At 49.2% G+C, this 13,915-nt stretch overlaps 1 non-coding gene across 1 annotated transcript; it reads left to right on the top strand.

Annotated features, from left to right (window-relative positions):
• Positions 1–9,076: 9,076 nt before the first annotated feature.
• Positions 9,077–9,272, top strand: LOC116976566. The gene has a single exon (XR_004412977.1). It is a non-coding gene; the product is annotated as a U2 spliceosomal RNA (small nuclear RNA).
• The last annotated feature ends 4,643 nt before the right edge of the window (positions 9,273–13,915 follow it).

A 13,915-nucleotide genomic window follows, 5' to 3' on the forward strand; every position in this document is an offset into this window, starting at 1 on the left:
CTGATATTGCAGAGAAACGTGGATTGAGGTTAGACAGTGGAGGAAGCTCCCATCACCTTGTTTCCTGCCTCCTTCTTCGCTGATGGGAAATCCCTTGAGACGGAATGAAGTTCCGCACTGCTGATTAACATGACATTCCGGTAAATGAGACTTTAATGCAAATGTTGCCAGTGATTGCACAACTGAGCTGTTTTGTATGAAAATGGTTATGTACATCGGTATTACGTCTCGGAAAGAAATATTGCCACATGCTGCGCATAGATCTTGCCAAGCTATGAGTACATAGTAGAGATGACTAATTATGAGCTGACAAGCTCTGTGCGTGAGCAGCTGATAAGGGTAGTAAGGAGGAGGCTTGGATCTTTGCTATCATGTCTGTATGTCCTCTCATCCTACTTCATCCTCCTGTACAGTGACTGCCCAATTAATTTGTGATGTAGTGTGTGATGAAGGCTTTGGGTTTTTGAAGGCATAAACCATTAAGAAATCATTTCTAAACCCCAGTGTCACAGAAAATTTACAAATTTACAAAATGTACAAAAAACAGGAAGGCAGATTACTATGTAAATGGTGCCGTTGGGAAAAGGGGAAGTACAACGGGATCTGGGTGTCCTTGTTCATCAATCTATGAAAGTAAGCATGCAGATACAGCAGGCAGTGAAGAAATCGAATGGCATGTTGGCCTTTATAACAAGAGGAGTCGAGTATAGGAGCAAAGAGGACCTTCTGCAGTTGTACAGGGCCCTAGTGAGACCACACCTGGAGTAATGTGTGCAGTTTTGGTCCCCTAATTTGAGAAAGGACATTCTTGCTATTGAGGGAGTGCAGCAAGGTTAATTCCCGGGATGGCGGGACTGTCATATGCTGAGAGAATGAAGCGGCTGAGCTTGTACACTCTGGAGTTTAGAAGGATGAGAGGTAATCTTATTGTAACATATAAGATAGTTAAGGGTTTGGACACGCTAGAGGCAGGAAACATGTTCCCGATGTTGGGGGAGTCCTGAACCAGGGGCCACAGTTTAAGAATAAGGGGTAATTTGTGACATTTAGACCGGGAGCGGGGCCGTACATCGCCCGGCGCGGCCTAAAATGGCCGTGGGACTTATCATCGCCCGCCTGGGGCTTCGACATCGGGAGAGAAATGGAGAACAGGGGAGAGAAAATACTTTGCCTTCCATCACAGTGGGTTCACTGTTATGGATGTTTCTGTAAATTGAATTGTGTGTATGTCTGTAGGAAATTGTCTTTGTTTGTATGGCTGTGGAAACGGAGTTTCGTTTGAGCCTCACTGAGGTTCAAATGACATGTAATAAATATTGTATTGTATTGTATTGTAAGCCATTTAGAACGGAGTTGAGGAAAAACTTTTTCACACAGAGAGTTGTGAGTCTGTGGAATTCTCTGCCTCAGAGGGCAGTGGAGGCCAGTTCTCTGGATAGTTTCAAGAGAGAGCTAGATAGGGTTCCTAAAGATAGCGGAGTCAGGGTATATGGGGAGAAGGCAGGAATGGGGTACTGATTGGGGATGATCAGCCATGATCACATTGAATAGTGGTGCTGGCTCGAAGGGCCGAATGGCCTACTCCTGCACCTATTGTCTATTGTCTATTGTCTAAATGGAAATAATAATTAATAGAATCTTCCTCTGTATATGGTAACTTGATATCCAAATCATAATATACGTCACCTTTGATATATAAATATTCAATTTGCAGATCTCTACGAGAATGTCATTGAATTGATTTGTAAAACTTTTATTACTTGAACTGCGCATCAATCTCTATCCATGCATTTTACATTTCTATTTTGACTTTAACAAAATACATCTATACCAGCTCACAAAGCAATTCCATTCCCTGTAATCTATTATCCCACATTCTCATCCATCCCCCCCCTCCCCCCATCTCCTCCCCCCCCCCCCCCCCCCCCCCACCACCCCCTGTAGATTAGTGACTCATGTTATGCATTTGTAGTTACGTCCACTAGCTTTTCAGTATTGCGGTCTACTGCTTTTCGTTAGTTTAAGTGGAACTTTTTAAGAGAGAAGTTGTATTTGATATGTAGACAATAAAGCTTATGAATCCTTATCTTGGTGTAAGGTCACTGTTATTATAAGGAGGCAATCGACATGGTGTCAGAAGTGGGATACGAACCCACGCCTTCAATCGGCCATACCTAGGCCATATATTCACCAAAGACGGCCTGAAAACTGATCCAGCGAACACCAGTGCTATTAATGGGCTTCCAGCACCCACGAATGTGCTCAGTTTGCAGAGGTTCCTTGGCATGGCTAACTATTTGAGCAAATTCATTCCGGGTTTCAGCGAAATATCAACCCATTGCGCCAACTTACACACAAAGACTCTGCTTGGACCTGGCATGAACTACAACAGACAGCATTCGACACTCTTAAACGGCAGATGTCTGATGCTCCTACTCTAGCGTACTTTGATCCTAAACTACCTATTACACTTACTTGTGACGCCTCACAACACGGGCTGGGCGCTGCATGCCTTCGGAATGATGGCCATGGCAATAAGCCTATTGCCTATGCCTCGTGCACCATGTCTGACACAGAACAACGATATGCCCAAATTGGAAAAGAACTGTTAGCGGTTGTGTTTTGCCTGCAAGAAATTCAACGATTTCATCTTTGGCCACACTGTCACAATTGAAACCGACCACCAACCTCTGATCAGCATTTTCAATAAACCTATCCATAACTCTCCAGCGTGCCTACACCGGATGCTACTGCAACTTCAAAAATATGACATCGTTCTGATCCACAAACGCGGTAAGGATATGCACCTGGCGGACACTCTTTCACGTGCACCACGGAAGACCTGTGAGGATCTGCCCTCAACGGATGATGACTTTATTGTGATGACTGTGTCCTTTATCCCTTCATCTTGAATGGTTGCCCACACTGGTTGCCCACACTGCTACTGACAAGATCCTACGGTCATTAACTTCTGTCATTAAGCGCGGCTGGCCAGACAAACATTACAACGTCCCATTGCCAGTCTGGCCATTCTTCTCTGTCCGAGATGAGCTAGTGCTACAAGACGGCATTGTTTTCACCCTTTCGTCCCATTGCCAGTCTTGGGTTCACCCTTGAGCTTATTGTCAAGGCAGACCTGTGCCACGTTGCCCGTAGCAGGTCAGGCATTAATCCCACAAGTTTTTCCGCCTGAGGAGGTTCAATCCAGGTTGCAACAGAAGAGTGACATTCAAAAGAAATGGTTCGACAAGACGAGTAGGTCACTGCCATCACTGACCAAAGGACAAGTGGTCCGCTTACAGACTGACAAAGGCCATGACCGTATTGGAGTAGTTTCTGGACTTGCTTCGGAGCCACGCTCGTATATTGGTAGATCCGATGGCGGCACCTACAGATGCAACAGGCAACATCTTCTGCCTGTGAACGAGTCAGTTCCTCCTCCATACTGTCCGGATCGCACAAGTTCATTTCAATCTGCATCTTGCGGTCCTCGCGTGCTCTTGCCAGCACAACAATCCATGCCTGCGACAGTTCCTCTGCCTGTTCCATCTTCGCCTGCACCACAGTCTCCTGCTTCGACTCCAGGGACGTTGGTCTGGTCGCCCTCGGCGGTGAAGTCGCCTGCTCTTTCCCCGGAGAAAAAGAACGGAGATGGTCTCTATCGTACACGTGCTGGTCGTGTTTGCAGGCCGGTCGTGAAGTATCCGGACTATGTTTGACTTTCCACCAGTCTGTCATTGGTTGTGATACTTGCTTTGTTTAGTTTATGGGTTTGTATTGTTGTTGATTCTTTAAGAGGGGGGATGTAGATTTGTGACTCATGATTAGTGAGTCATGCATTTGTAGTTACGCCCACTAGCTTTTCAGTATCGCGGTCTGCTGCTTTACGTTAGTTTAACTGGAACTCTTTAAGAGAGAAGTTGTATTTGATATGTAGACAATAAAGCCTATGAATCCTTATCTTGGTGTAAGGTCTCTGTTATTATAAGGACTTCAATCGACCCCCCCCCCCCCCCCCCACCCAGATTCTATGTCTCACCTGAACGCCAGAGGCAATTTTACAGAGACCAATTAACCTGCCAACCTGCACGTCTTCGGGATGGGAGAGGAAACCGGAGTTCCTAGCGGAAATGCACAGTCATAGGGAAATGTGCAAACTCCACAGAGAGAGCACTGGAGGTCAACATTGAGCCACTGGAGCTGTGAGGCAGCGGTACTACCAGCTGCACCACTGTGCTGCCTTGTATTCATTGTATTTTGTGCTGTATATTCTTCAACATGGCTTCAAAATGCAACTACAGTTCTAAGAATTGCACCTTTTCTAAGAAATCACAGCAAGAATTTATAAAATGCTGGATATAATTGACAAGGCTAATATAAGTGAGTGTTAGTGGACATTAGGCACCAAAGTACTGCAGTATCGACAGTACAAACAACCTGTTACAACACAGACAAAATATACAGTTGCCCAAAATGTGATGTATGGAAGTTCATTAAGCATTATGAATGGGCAGCCATGTTATAAAGCAGAGTCGAAAAAAGCCTAAGCATATGGTTAGAAGATCAGTATTAAAGGCATGTACCCCCGAGTTTGATGATGATCCAGGAAAAAGCGAGATCATTATGGCAAGACTTGAAAGAACGCAAGGAGGTGATGAGTTTTCTGAAGGTACTGATAGATTCAAAGCCAGACAGGGCTAGATTGAACATTTCAAAAAGCATGCAAACCTGCATAGTATTTTCTCATCAACAACTAAGAACAGTTGCCATCAATGTCACAAACTTCATCAAGACGGGATTCACCACCAACGTCATATGAAGCCAAGTAACAACTAATAATGGGCAGCACAGTGGTCTAGCTGGTAAAGCTGCTGTCTCACAGGTCCACTGACTCAGGTTGAACCCTCACCTCAGGTGCTGTCTGCATGGAGTTTGCACGAACCTAGTGGATTTCCTTTGCGGGCTCCGACTGTACACTGGAGAGGCTGGTGCTCACTTACCTGCAACCCCTCCCTGGACCCCTTGCTGTTCGCTTACCAAACAAAGATGGCAGTTGAAGACTCCATCATCCACCTGCTCCATTGTTCCTATGCTCACCTGGATAGGACGGGAAGCATTGCGTGAGTCATGTTTTTTTACTTCTCCAGTGCTTTTAACACCATCCGGCCTGCACTACTAGGGAGCAAACTGACGAAGATGCGGGTGGACACTCCATTGGTGTCCTGGATCACCAACTACTTGACTGGACGACCACAATATGTCAGGCTACAGAACTGTGTCTTGGACATGGTAGTGAGCAACACAGGGGCCTCACAGTGGAAAGTCCTCTCTCCCTTCCTGTTCACCATCTACACCTCGGACTTCAGATATAACTCGGGCTCCTGCCACCTACAGAAGTTTTCAGATGACTCTGCAATTGTGGGCTGCATCAGTGAGAGGAGGGAAGCTGAATACAGAGGTGTCGTCAACGACTTTGGTGAGTGGTGTGGGCTGAATCACCTGCAGCTCAACACCAACAAGACGAAGGAGTTAGTGGTGGAATTTAGGAGAATAGGAACACCCCTGTCCCCCGTTTGCCATCAATGGTGTGGATGTGCAGTTTACCAGGAAGTACAAATACCTTGGAGTGTGGCTGGACAGTAAACTGGACTGGTCCAGGAAAGCTGAGGCCCTGTACAAGAAGGGATAGAGGCGGCAGTACTTTTTGAGATGGCTCCGCTCCTTCAACGTCTGCAGTAAGATGTTGCAGATGTTCTACCAATTGGTGGTAGCCCGTGCCATCATCTTCGCTGCCATGTGCTGGGTAAGCAGGGTTGAAAGGTTACTGCAGGAAGACAGGAGTGCGGACCTTATCAAACAACCTTAGCCAATGGTGTAACCCAATCTTCCTGCAGTGGCTTAATGGCATTATCCCTTCTGAATCAGAGGGTTGGAGGTACACTTCCCAAGCTGGACATTGCATGTTAAAAATCTGAGCACATATCAAACCACTTTGATTGGCAATAGGCTTAGTATAAATTGTGTGTAGGGTAGTGTTAATATGCAGGGATTGCTGGTCAGCGCCGAAGGGCCTGTTTCTGCGTTGCACCTCTAAACTAAACAAAACTAAAGCCTTCTCCACTAAGCTTTTCATACATTCTACAGGGAAGGGAGAGGAGGGGAGGAGAGGATGAGGGGAAAGGTTTTCTGTTAGCAGAGATAAAACTGATTTGGAGCAGTTATTTTGCAAACAGTGGAAGCCAAATATTTTTGTGCAAATAAATTTAATTAGCTGTTGTGCTAATTTAGGTGTAAAACATCACACCCAGAAATTCTGAAACATTGGGCTTGTTTTATCCCCCATAGATGGGGTAAATACATTTCCGATTTGTCCTTCCATGTAACCAAATACCGCCTGCTAAATGTGACCTAAGCCTTTTGCCAGAATGCAAGATCAGTCCCTTTGTAAAAACTGAGTTGGCAATCTAAAATATGCTAGAATCTAAAATACGCTAATTATGTCACCGTTTCCTGTCGAAGATTATCTCAGTTTTCTGGCTTAGTATTGAAACTTAACTATATCCCAGCATCGAATTTGGTTTATTTACTATCACCATCATTGTAGCGAAAGCTTCGGGTTTTTGCCAAATTCTTCCAGATCACAATTTCCAACACATTATTGTATTTTAAATGAGGTACCATGCTTTTCCAATTTCTTTTGATCCCCATGTGAAGCTTTGCACTTTTACGCATTGAGTTTAAGCTACCAACAATTCCCTAAGTATCCTTAAATCTTTCACTAGACCACCATGTTCAGCTTGGCATTCTTACGGCTTTAATTAACTTTGTGACATTATATATGTAACCACTTTGCATTGACTCCCCAAGGATAGCTACATTTATAAAAATCTTATTAAAGTCCAAATGATAATGTTTGTCCAGGCTTGATGACAATTTCTGTTACTTTATCCTTGTCCATCAATCAGTCCATATAAAACTCGTCCATTGTAAAATATTCCTAAATTCCATTATTTTCATTTTTAGCCTTTCCAGCAGAAATCTACCTTATCTGAATACAGTTCCAACACAACCAGGCCAATTAGACCTTTGTCACACTCCCGAAGCAAAGATACAGAATGTCAATAATAAATATCAAAAACAAGAGGACTTCAGTTTAAGGTGAGGGGAAGGAAATTTGAAGAGATCTAAAAGGAGCATTTTTTTTTACACTGAGAGAATTGGTATGGTTTATTATCGTTAGATGTACTGAGAGACAGTTGTTTAGTTTGCTAACATGCAAAAAGTCACCACACCTCAACACCATCATGGAAGCAAAAGTGAGCAGTTGGTACATGAAACTCCCTGCCAGAAGAGATAGAATCAGATATGATCATTACATTTAAGAGATATTTAGCAGGGACTTCAAAAGGCAAGACATAGAAGGGTCCAGAGTTAATGCAAGCAAATAAAATGAGTGTGAAAAGGTCAGCATGGGCATGGAGGGCCAAAGAGCATGTTTCTGTGCTGTACGACTATGATTCTACTTCTCTGAAACCTCCTTTATCAACATATTTTATAAAAGTATTGCTGTCTGGATACTCACTGACTACATCTTTAATAAACATTTCCATAAAGACTGATATTAAGTCCGGCTGGCGCTGATGATGGCTGCCACTGTGTACAGCTCTTTGCTGTTTTGTATGTGTTTGTTTGTTTGTGTCGTCTGTGAAAATGCCACAAGGAGAGAGGTATTAACATCAGACACAGTACCTCCAAACATTGTTCCTTATTTCTCTCACCTGCTGGATTATTTGGATATACTCGTCAGCGGGGCTGTGGCTGTGTTCAAGGTTTTGAGACGGAGGAGGACCCATGGGAAGTGCTCTGGAGCACTCACCAGACTCCGGCGACGAGGTTTACGCACCTCGCACCCGAGTATATTCCTTGCAAATCTACGTTCTCTCAACAACAATGTGGACGAACTGCAACCCCTGCGCCAGACAAACAAGGACTTCTCTCGAGCCGCTGCCCTGTGCTTCACCGAGACCTGGCTGTGTGAGTCAACCCCGGACAATGCAACTGGCTGGTGGAATATGGTTCTATTTAACCAGGACTGGTGCAGCAGCATCAAGGTACTGTCAAACTTCTGTTCTCCCAATCTAGAATCTTTCTTTATAAACTGCAAACCCTTTTATTCCCCGAAGGAATTGACCTATTTTATTCTTGCTGGAGTTTACACCCCAACCAAGCTTGCGTACGTGAGGCGCAAACGGACCTCGCTAACCAGGTAATGAGGCTAGAGAGTGACTTCCCAGACTCCATGGTCATTGTTTTGGGGGACTTTAACATGGTTAACCTCAGCCGAGAGCTACCAAAGTAGACTTCTTGTTACCTGCTCCACCAGAGGGGAGAGAACACTCGATCGCTGTTGCACTTCAATCGAGAACGCATATTCCTCTGTTCCCCGGGCGGCTCTGGGTCCCTCTGATCATTGTTTAGTTCACCTCATTCCGACCTACAGGCTGAAACTAAAACCTGTTTGTAGATCGACTATTGCATGTTAGCCAATAATAGTGCAAACCATTTCCTCAGAGGCTGTGATCGCGAAGCTACAACGGCACCTCTCCGTGCACGGATCCCCTGCATGCATTCAAACTGACAATGGCAAGCAATTCACCAGCCAAGCATTTAAGAAGTTGGGGCTTTCAACACATCACCAGCAGCCCCGAGTTCCCGCAGTCAAATGAACTCGCCGAACGTGCTGTTCGCAGTGCAAAACAACTCATGGAACGTTCATACCTTGTCAAATCTGACGTATACCTGGACTTACTCAATCTACGAAACATTGCACGGGACCCCATCCTGGGTTCTCCTGCCCAGCAACTGATGTCCCGCCAAACAAATGCACCTTTGCCTGTCTCTCAGCAGCTACTGAAGCCACGCGTTCGCTCCCCACCCGCGGTGCAGAAGCAGCTACAGTTCAAACAAGACACGCAAAAGCGTTTCTTCGATAAATCCAGCAAGCCGCTCAAACCACTGGTAAGAGGACAAGTGGTTCGCCTGCATACGTGGCAGGGGAGACACCATGATCACCGAGGTCGCTTCTCGGCCTTTTGGCTAAGATCAAGTGTAGTATCTGTTCTTATCAGTCAGTAAAAGAGCTAAATAAAGAGCATCTGTTCTTGTTAGAACAGGGAAAGAGATCTGTTCTTATTAGAACAGTCCTGGCGGTCCTTTAAGGACAGGAGCTGCAGATTACGATTTAAAAAATCGTAGCAATGGCAGCTGCAATGGGAACTAGAGGACAGGGTATCCGCAATACCCTGAGGATTAGTGTCAAGGATCTCAGTGAGGGGATGCCCTTCAGTCGGGACACCTTTGTAAAAAAGGTATTGCTGGAAACCTGCAAGTTCGAGCCCAGGGATATCTACTGCCTCCAGGACTTCCCGGGTAACGGCTATTTCGATGTTACATTTGTGCTTCCGACAGGATGGCAAAAACTGCTAAAGGATTTCAAGGAGAAGGGGAATGAAGCTCCGCTGTCGTTGCTGAAGGTGCAGCCACTCTTCACCCTCCCAAACCAAAAGGAAAGGACGATCACGGTCCATATGTTTAACCCACATGTGCCCGTAGTGGATGTCCTCACCTTCCTTGCTCGCTACGTCGACGGAGCAGTGAACAGCGTGGACGTGAAGGATCTGCATGGGATTTGGACGAGCAAGCGGCAGGTCAAGGTAAAACTGAGGGTGGACAAGGAAGGAACTCTCCTCCACCCTCCATCAGTTTTCGCAATTGGAGGAAACCGAGGATATTTAATTTACGTGGGGCAGCCCAGAGTTTGCAGAAAGTGTAATAAGCCTGGACATGTGATGGCCCAATGCAATGCAGTGGTCTGCAAAAACTGCAAAATGGAGGGCCACGAGACAAAGGACTGTCAAGCCAGCAAGAACTGTAACCTGTGTGGGGAGGGAGGCCACCTTTACAGGGCCTGCCCAAAAAGAGCATGCACATATGCACAGGCAACAAGAGGGGCGGCTTCCAGCACCCCCAGGGTAGGTGAGACACCCACTACCACTGCCAAGTCCCCAGCAGAAAGGGGAAACAGGGATGAGGACAGCCCAACCACCTCAGCCACCTCAACCACCTCGAGCCCCCAAGTGCCAGGAGAACTCCAGCACCAAGCCCAGGAGGGAGAGTCGATGGAGGAGGGGGGAGAGCAAATTTGGACTACTGTAAAATCCAAAAAACACCAGAAGGGTCAGCACACGGAGCAGAGGCCAGAAAGGGATGGCAAGCCCAAAAAAACTACCAAAAAACGGTCTCTCTCCCTGACAGAAGGGAGAAACCTCTCCTCGTCGGAGGATGAGGCGAACGGGAAACCCCACAAGAAGAAAATCGGGGCGGAAAGGAGAAGGTGCAGGACGATTGTACACCTGCACCAGGAGACCGAGAGCAGTGCAGCGGTCGAGGGGCTCCAGCCCCAGGACATCGGGAGCAGTGCAGCGATCGAGGGGCTCCGGCCCCAGGACAACGGGAGCAGTGCAGCGGTCGAGGGGCTCCGGCCCCAGGACAACGGGAGCAGTGCAGCGATCGAGGAGCTCCAGCCCCAGGGCATCGGGAGCAGTGCAGCGGTCGAGGGGCTCCAGCCCCAGGGCATCGGGAGCAGTGCAGCGGTCGAGGGGCTCCAGCCCCAGGGCATCGGGAGCAGTGCAGTGGCCATTGGGCCCCAGCTCCGGGCAACCGGGAGCTTTGTAGCGGCCGATGGGCCCCAGCTCCGGGCAACCGGGAGTATCGTAGAGGCCGATGGGCCCCAGCTCCGGGCAACCGGGAGCAGTGCAGCGGCCATTGGGCCTCAGCTCCGAGTTTCCGGGAGCAGTAAGCCTGTCACTGAGCCCCAGCCACGAGAGACGGGGGAAGCGGCGCACCCAGAAGGGGGTAAAACGAGCAGCCCCCCCCCAACGACACCTCGGGTTACCACAGGGGAAACCCAACCCGTTGAGGAGGCCGGGTATCTGAGCCCAGGAAAGGTGAGGCAATTCACCGAAGCGGTGGGCATGAGGGAGCAGGAAAACGGACTCTAAAGGACAATGGAGCTCAAACTGGCATCCTTAAACGTGCGCAGTGTGAAGAGCACTGCGCGATGTGTTAATGCCTTGCAGTACCTGGCCAAGGTCAAGGCAGATGTGACTTTTCTACAGGAGTGCGGGTTGCCACACCTCCGCTGTTATCGGAGGTGGTCGCGATGGTGGCCCCACGGACTGTCTGTGTGGTCGGGGGGCAATGATTGTCGTGCTTCTGGCCTGGGGATCTTGCTGCGGGGAGGGAACTTCGCCATCACTGAGGTCAGGGAGGTGGTTGCGGGGCGTCTCCTCGTGGTGGATGTAATGTACCGTGGTTCTCCGCTCCGGCTGATTAATGTGTATGCCCCACCCGTGCGGAGCGAGCGGCAGGCCGTTCTCCAGCAGCTCCCAGTGCTGTTGGCCACGTCCCGGCAGCTCGTTCTGGCCGGTGACTTCAACTGCATCATTGATGCGGCTGGACGATCCGGCAGTGCCGACAACAGACTGGACAGCACGTCCAAGTTCCTGATGGAAACGGTAAAAGACGCAAAGCTGCACGACGCCTTCAGCGACCCTGCAGGCGGGTCCCAGCCGCGGTTCACCTGGTCGAGATCGGACGGTTTGGCCCGATCCCGGATAGACTTCGTCTTCACCACGAAGGCCGCCACGGTGAGACACACCGACCTCACGCCGGTGTTCTTCTCTGACCACTGCCTCCTTCAGGCTTCCTGTCACCTACGGGAGGACCGGAAGGCAGGCAGAGGGACGTGGAAGTTAAATGTGAAGTTGTTGACCCCGGAGAACGTGGAGGAGCTAAAGAGGGACTACGCACGTTGGAGAACGGTGAGGCCCCTCTTTGACTCCCCGACACTCTGGTGGGAAGCAACCAAGGAGAACATTAAGAGGTTCTTCATAGCCAAAGGGGTTCAGAGAGCAAGACAGAGTCAGAGGGAATTGTGCCAACTCCAGACAGAATTGCAACAACTGCTCCTTCTGCAGTCGAGGGGGGTGGATGTGAGGGAGGAACTTAGAGAGGTGAAGGACCGGCAAGCTCGGCTCTTTACCTCTGAATCCTCCAAGATCATCTTCCGATCCAGGGTCCGCCATGTGGAGCAGGATGAGACGTGCTCACGTTTCTTCTTCCATAAGGTTCACAGGGGGAGCTCTGTGATCAACAGCCTTAGGGAGGAGGACGGCTCGGTAGCATCCTCGCAGACAGACATGATGAGGGTCTGCAAATCCTTTTACTCGGAATTGTATGACCAAAAGGCCACAGACAGCACCGCCTCCCAGAACTTCCTGTCCTCTATCACGGAGGTCTTGGAGGACAGCAAGCAGGAGAGTCTGGACCAACCACTGACCCTAGAGGAGCTGACTGGCTCCATCCGCTCCTTTGACTCGAGTAAAACTCCCGGAAGCGATGGCTTACCGGCCGAGTTGTATTCGGCTCTGTGGGACTGGGTGGGCCCGGACCTGCTGGAAGTGTACAACGACATGCTTCTAGCCGGCAGCATGTCAGACTCCATGAGGAAGGGCAGCATCACCCTAATCTACAAGCAGAAGGGGGAGATGAAAGATATAAAGAATTGGAGACCCATAACATTGTTGAATGTAGACTACAAGATCCTGTCTAAGGCCATCGCCAACCGGGTCAAGTCTGCTCTGGGACGGGTGATCCACCCGGACCAAACCTGTGCTGTACCTGGCAGGAAAATCTCAGACAGCCTAGCGCTGCTGAGAGATACCATCGCCTACGTGCAGGACAGACGGGTGGATGCCTGCCTAGTCAGCTTGGACCAGGAGAGGGCCTTCGACAGGATATCGCACACGTACATGAGGGACGTGCTCTCCAAAATGGGTTTTGGGGAGGGAATCCGAAATTGGATCAAACTGCTCTACACCGACATCCGTAGTGCAGTCCAAATCAATGGGTGGGAATCAGACAGTTTCCCTGTAAGGTCTGGAGTCAGGCAGGGTTGCCCTCTCTCTCCTGTCTTGTTTGTCTGCTGTATTGAACCTTTTGCCGAGTCCATCAGGAAGGATGCGAGCATAAGAGGAGTGACATTGCCAGGCAGTGGGGGCATTCAGGTCAAGACCTCCCTGTACATGGACGATGTCGCCGTCTTCTGCTCGGATCCAAGGTCGGTCCGCAGATTGATCAGCATCTGTGACCAGTTTGAGTCGGCCACGGGAGCCAGGGTGAACCGCAGGAAGAGCGAGGCCATGCTCTTTGGCAACTGGCCCGACCGATCTTCCATCCCCTTCACCATCAAGCCTGACTTCTTGAAGGTGCTGGGAATCTGGTTCGGGGGGGCTGAGTCGAGTAACAAGAATTGGCTGGAGCGGATAGCCAAGGTGGGGAGGAAGCTGGAGCTGTGGAAGCAACGCTCCCTCTCCATAACCGGGAAAAATTTGGTCATCAGGTGTGAGGTGCTCTCGGGTCTGCTGTACTTGGCACAGGTGTGGCCTGTCCCTCCCTCCTACGCCACGGGGATCACCCGGGCCGTCTTCCAGTTCATCTGGGGGTCGAGGATGGACCGGGTACGACGGGTCACCATGTACAAGTCGGCAGACAACGGGGGCAAAAGCGTGCCCAACGTCGCCCTCATCCTGATGGCCACCTTTGTGTGTGGCTGCATCAGGCGGAGTGTAGAGCCAAGGCACGTGGGCACTAAGTGCCACTACCTGCTGAGGTTCTACCTGTCCCCGGTGTTGCGAAGGATGGGCCTGGCGCAGATGCCACGCAATGTACCAGTCAGCTGGACATTGCCGCCCCATCTGACGTCTGTTGACAGGTTCTTCCGGACCAACACCTTTGACCACAAGTCCATCGGGCAGTGGTCAGCACGTAATGTCCTGCAGGCACTGCAGGGAAA

This window comes from Amblyraja radiata, chromosome 8, assembly GCF_010909765.2.
Source record: "Amblyraja radiata isolate CabotCenter1 chromosome 8, sAmbRad1.1.pri, whole genome shotgun sequence".
In the NCBI taxonomy this organism is placed as follows: Eukaryota; Metazoa; Chordata; class Chondrichthyes; order Rajiformes; family Rajidae; genus Amblyraja; species Amblyraja radiata.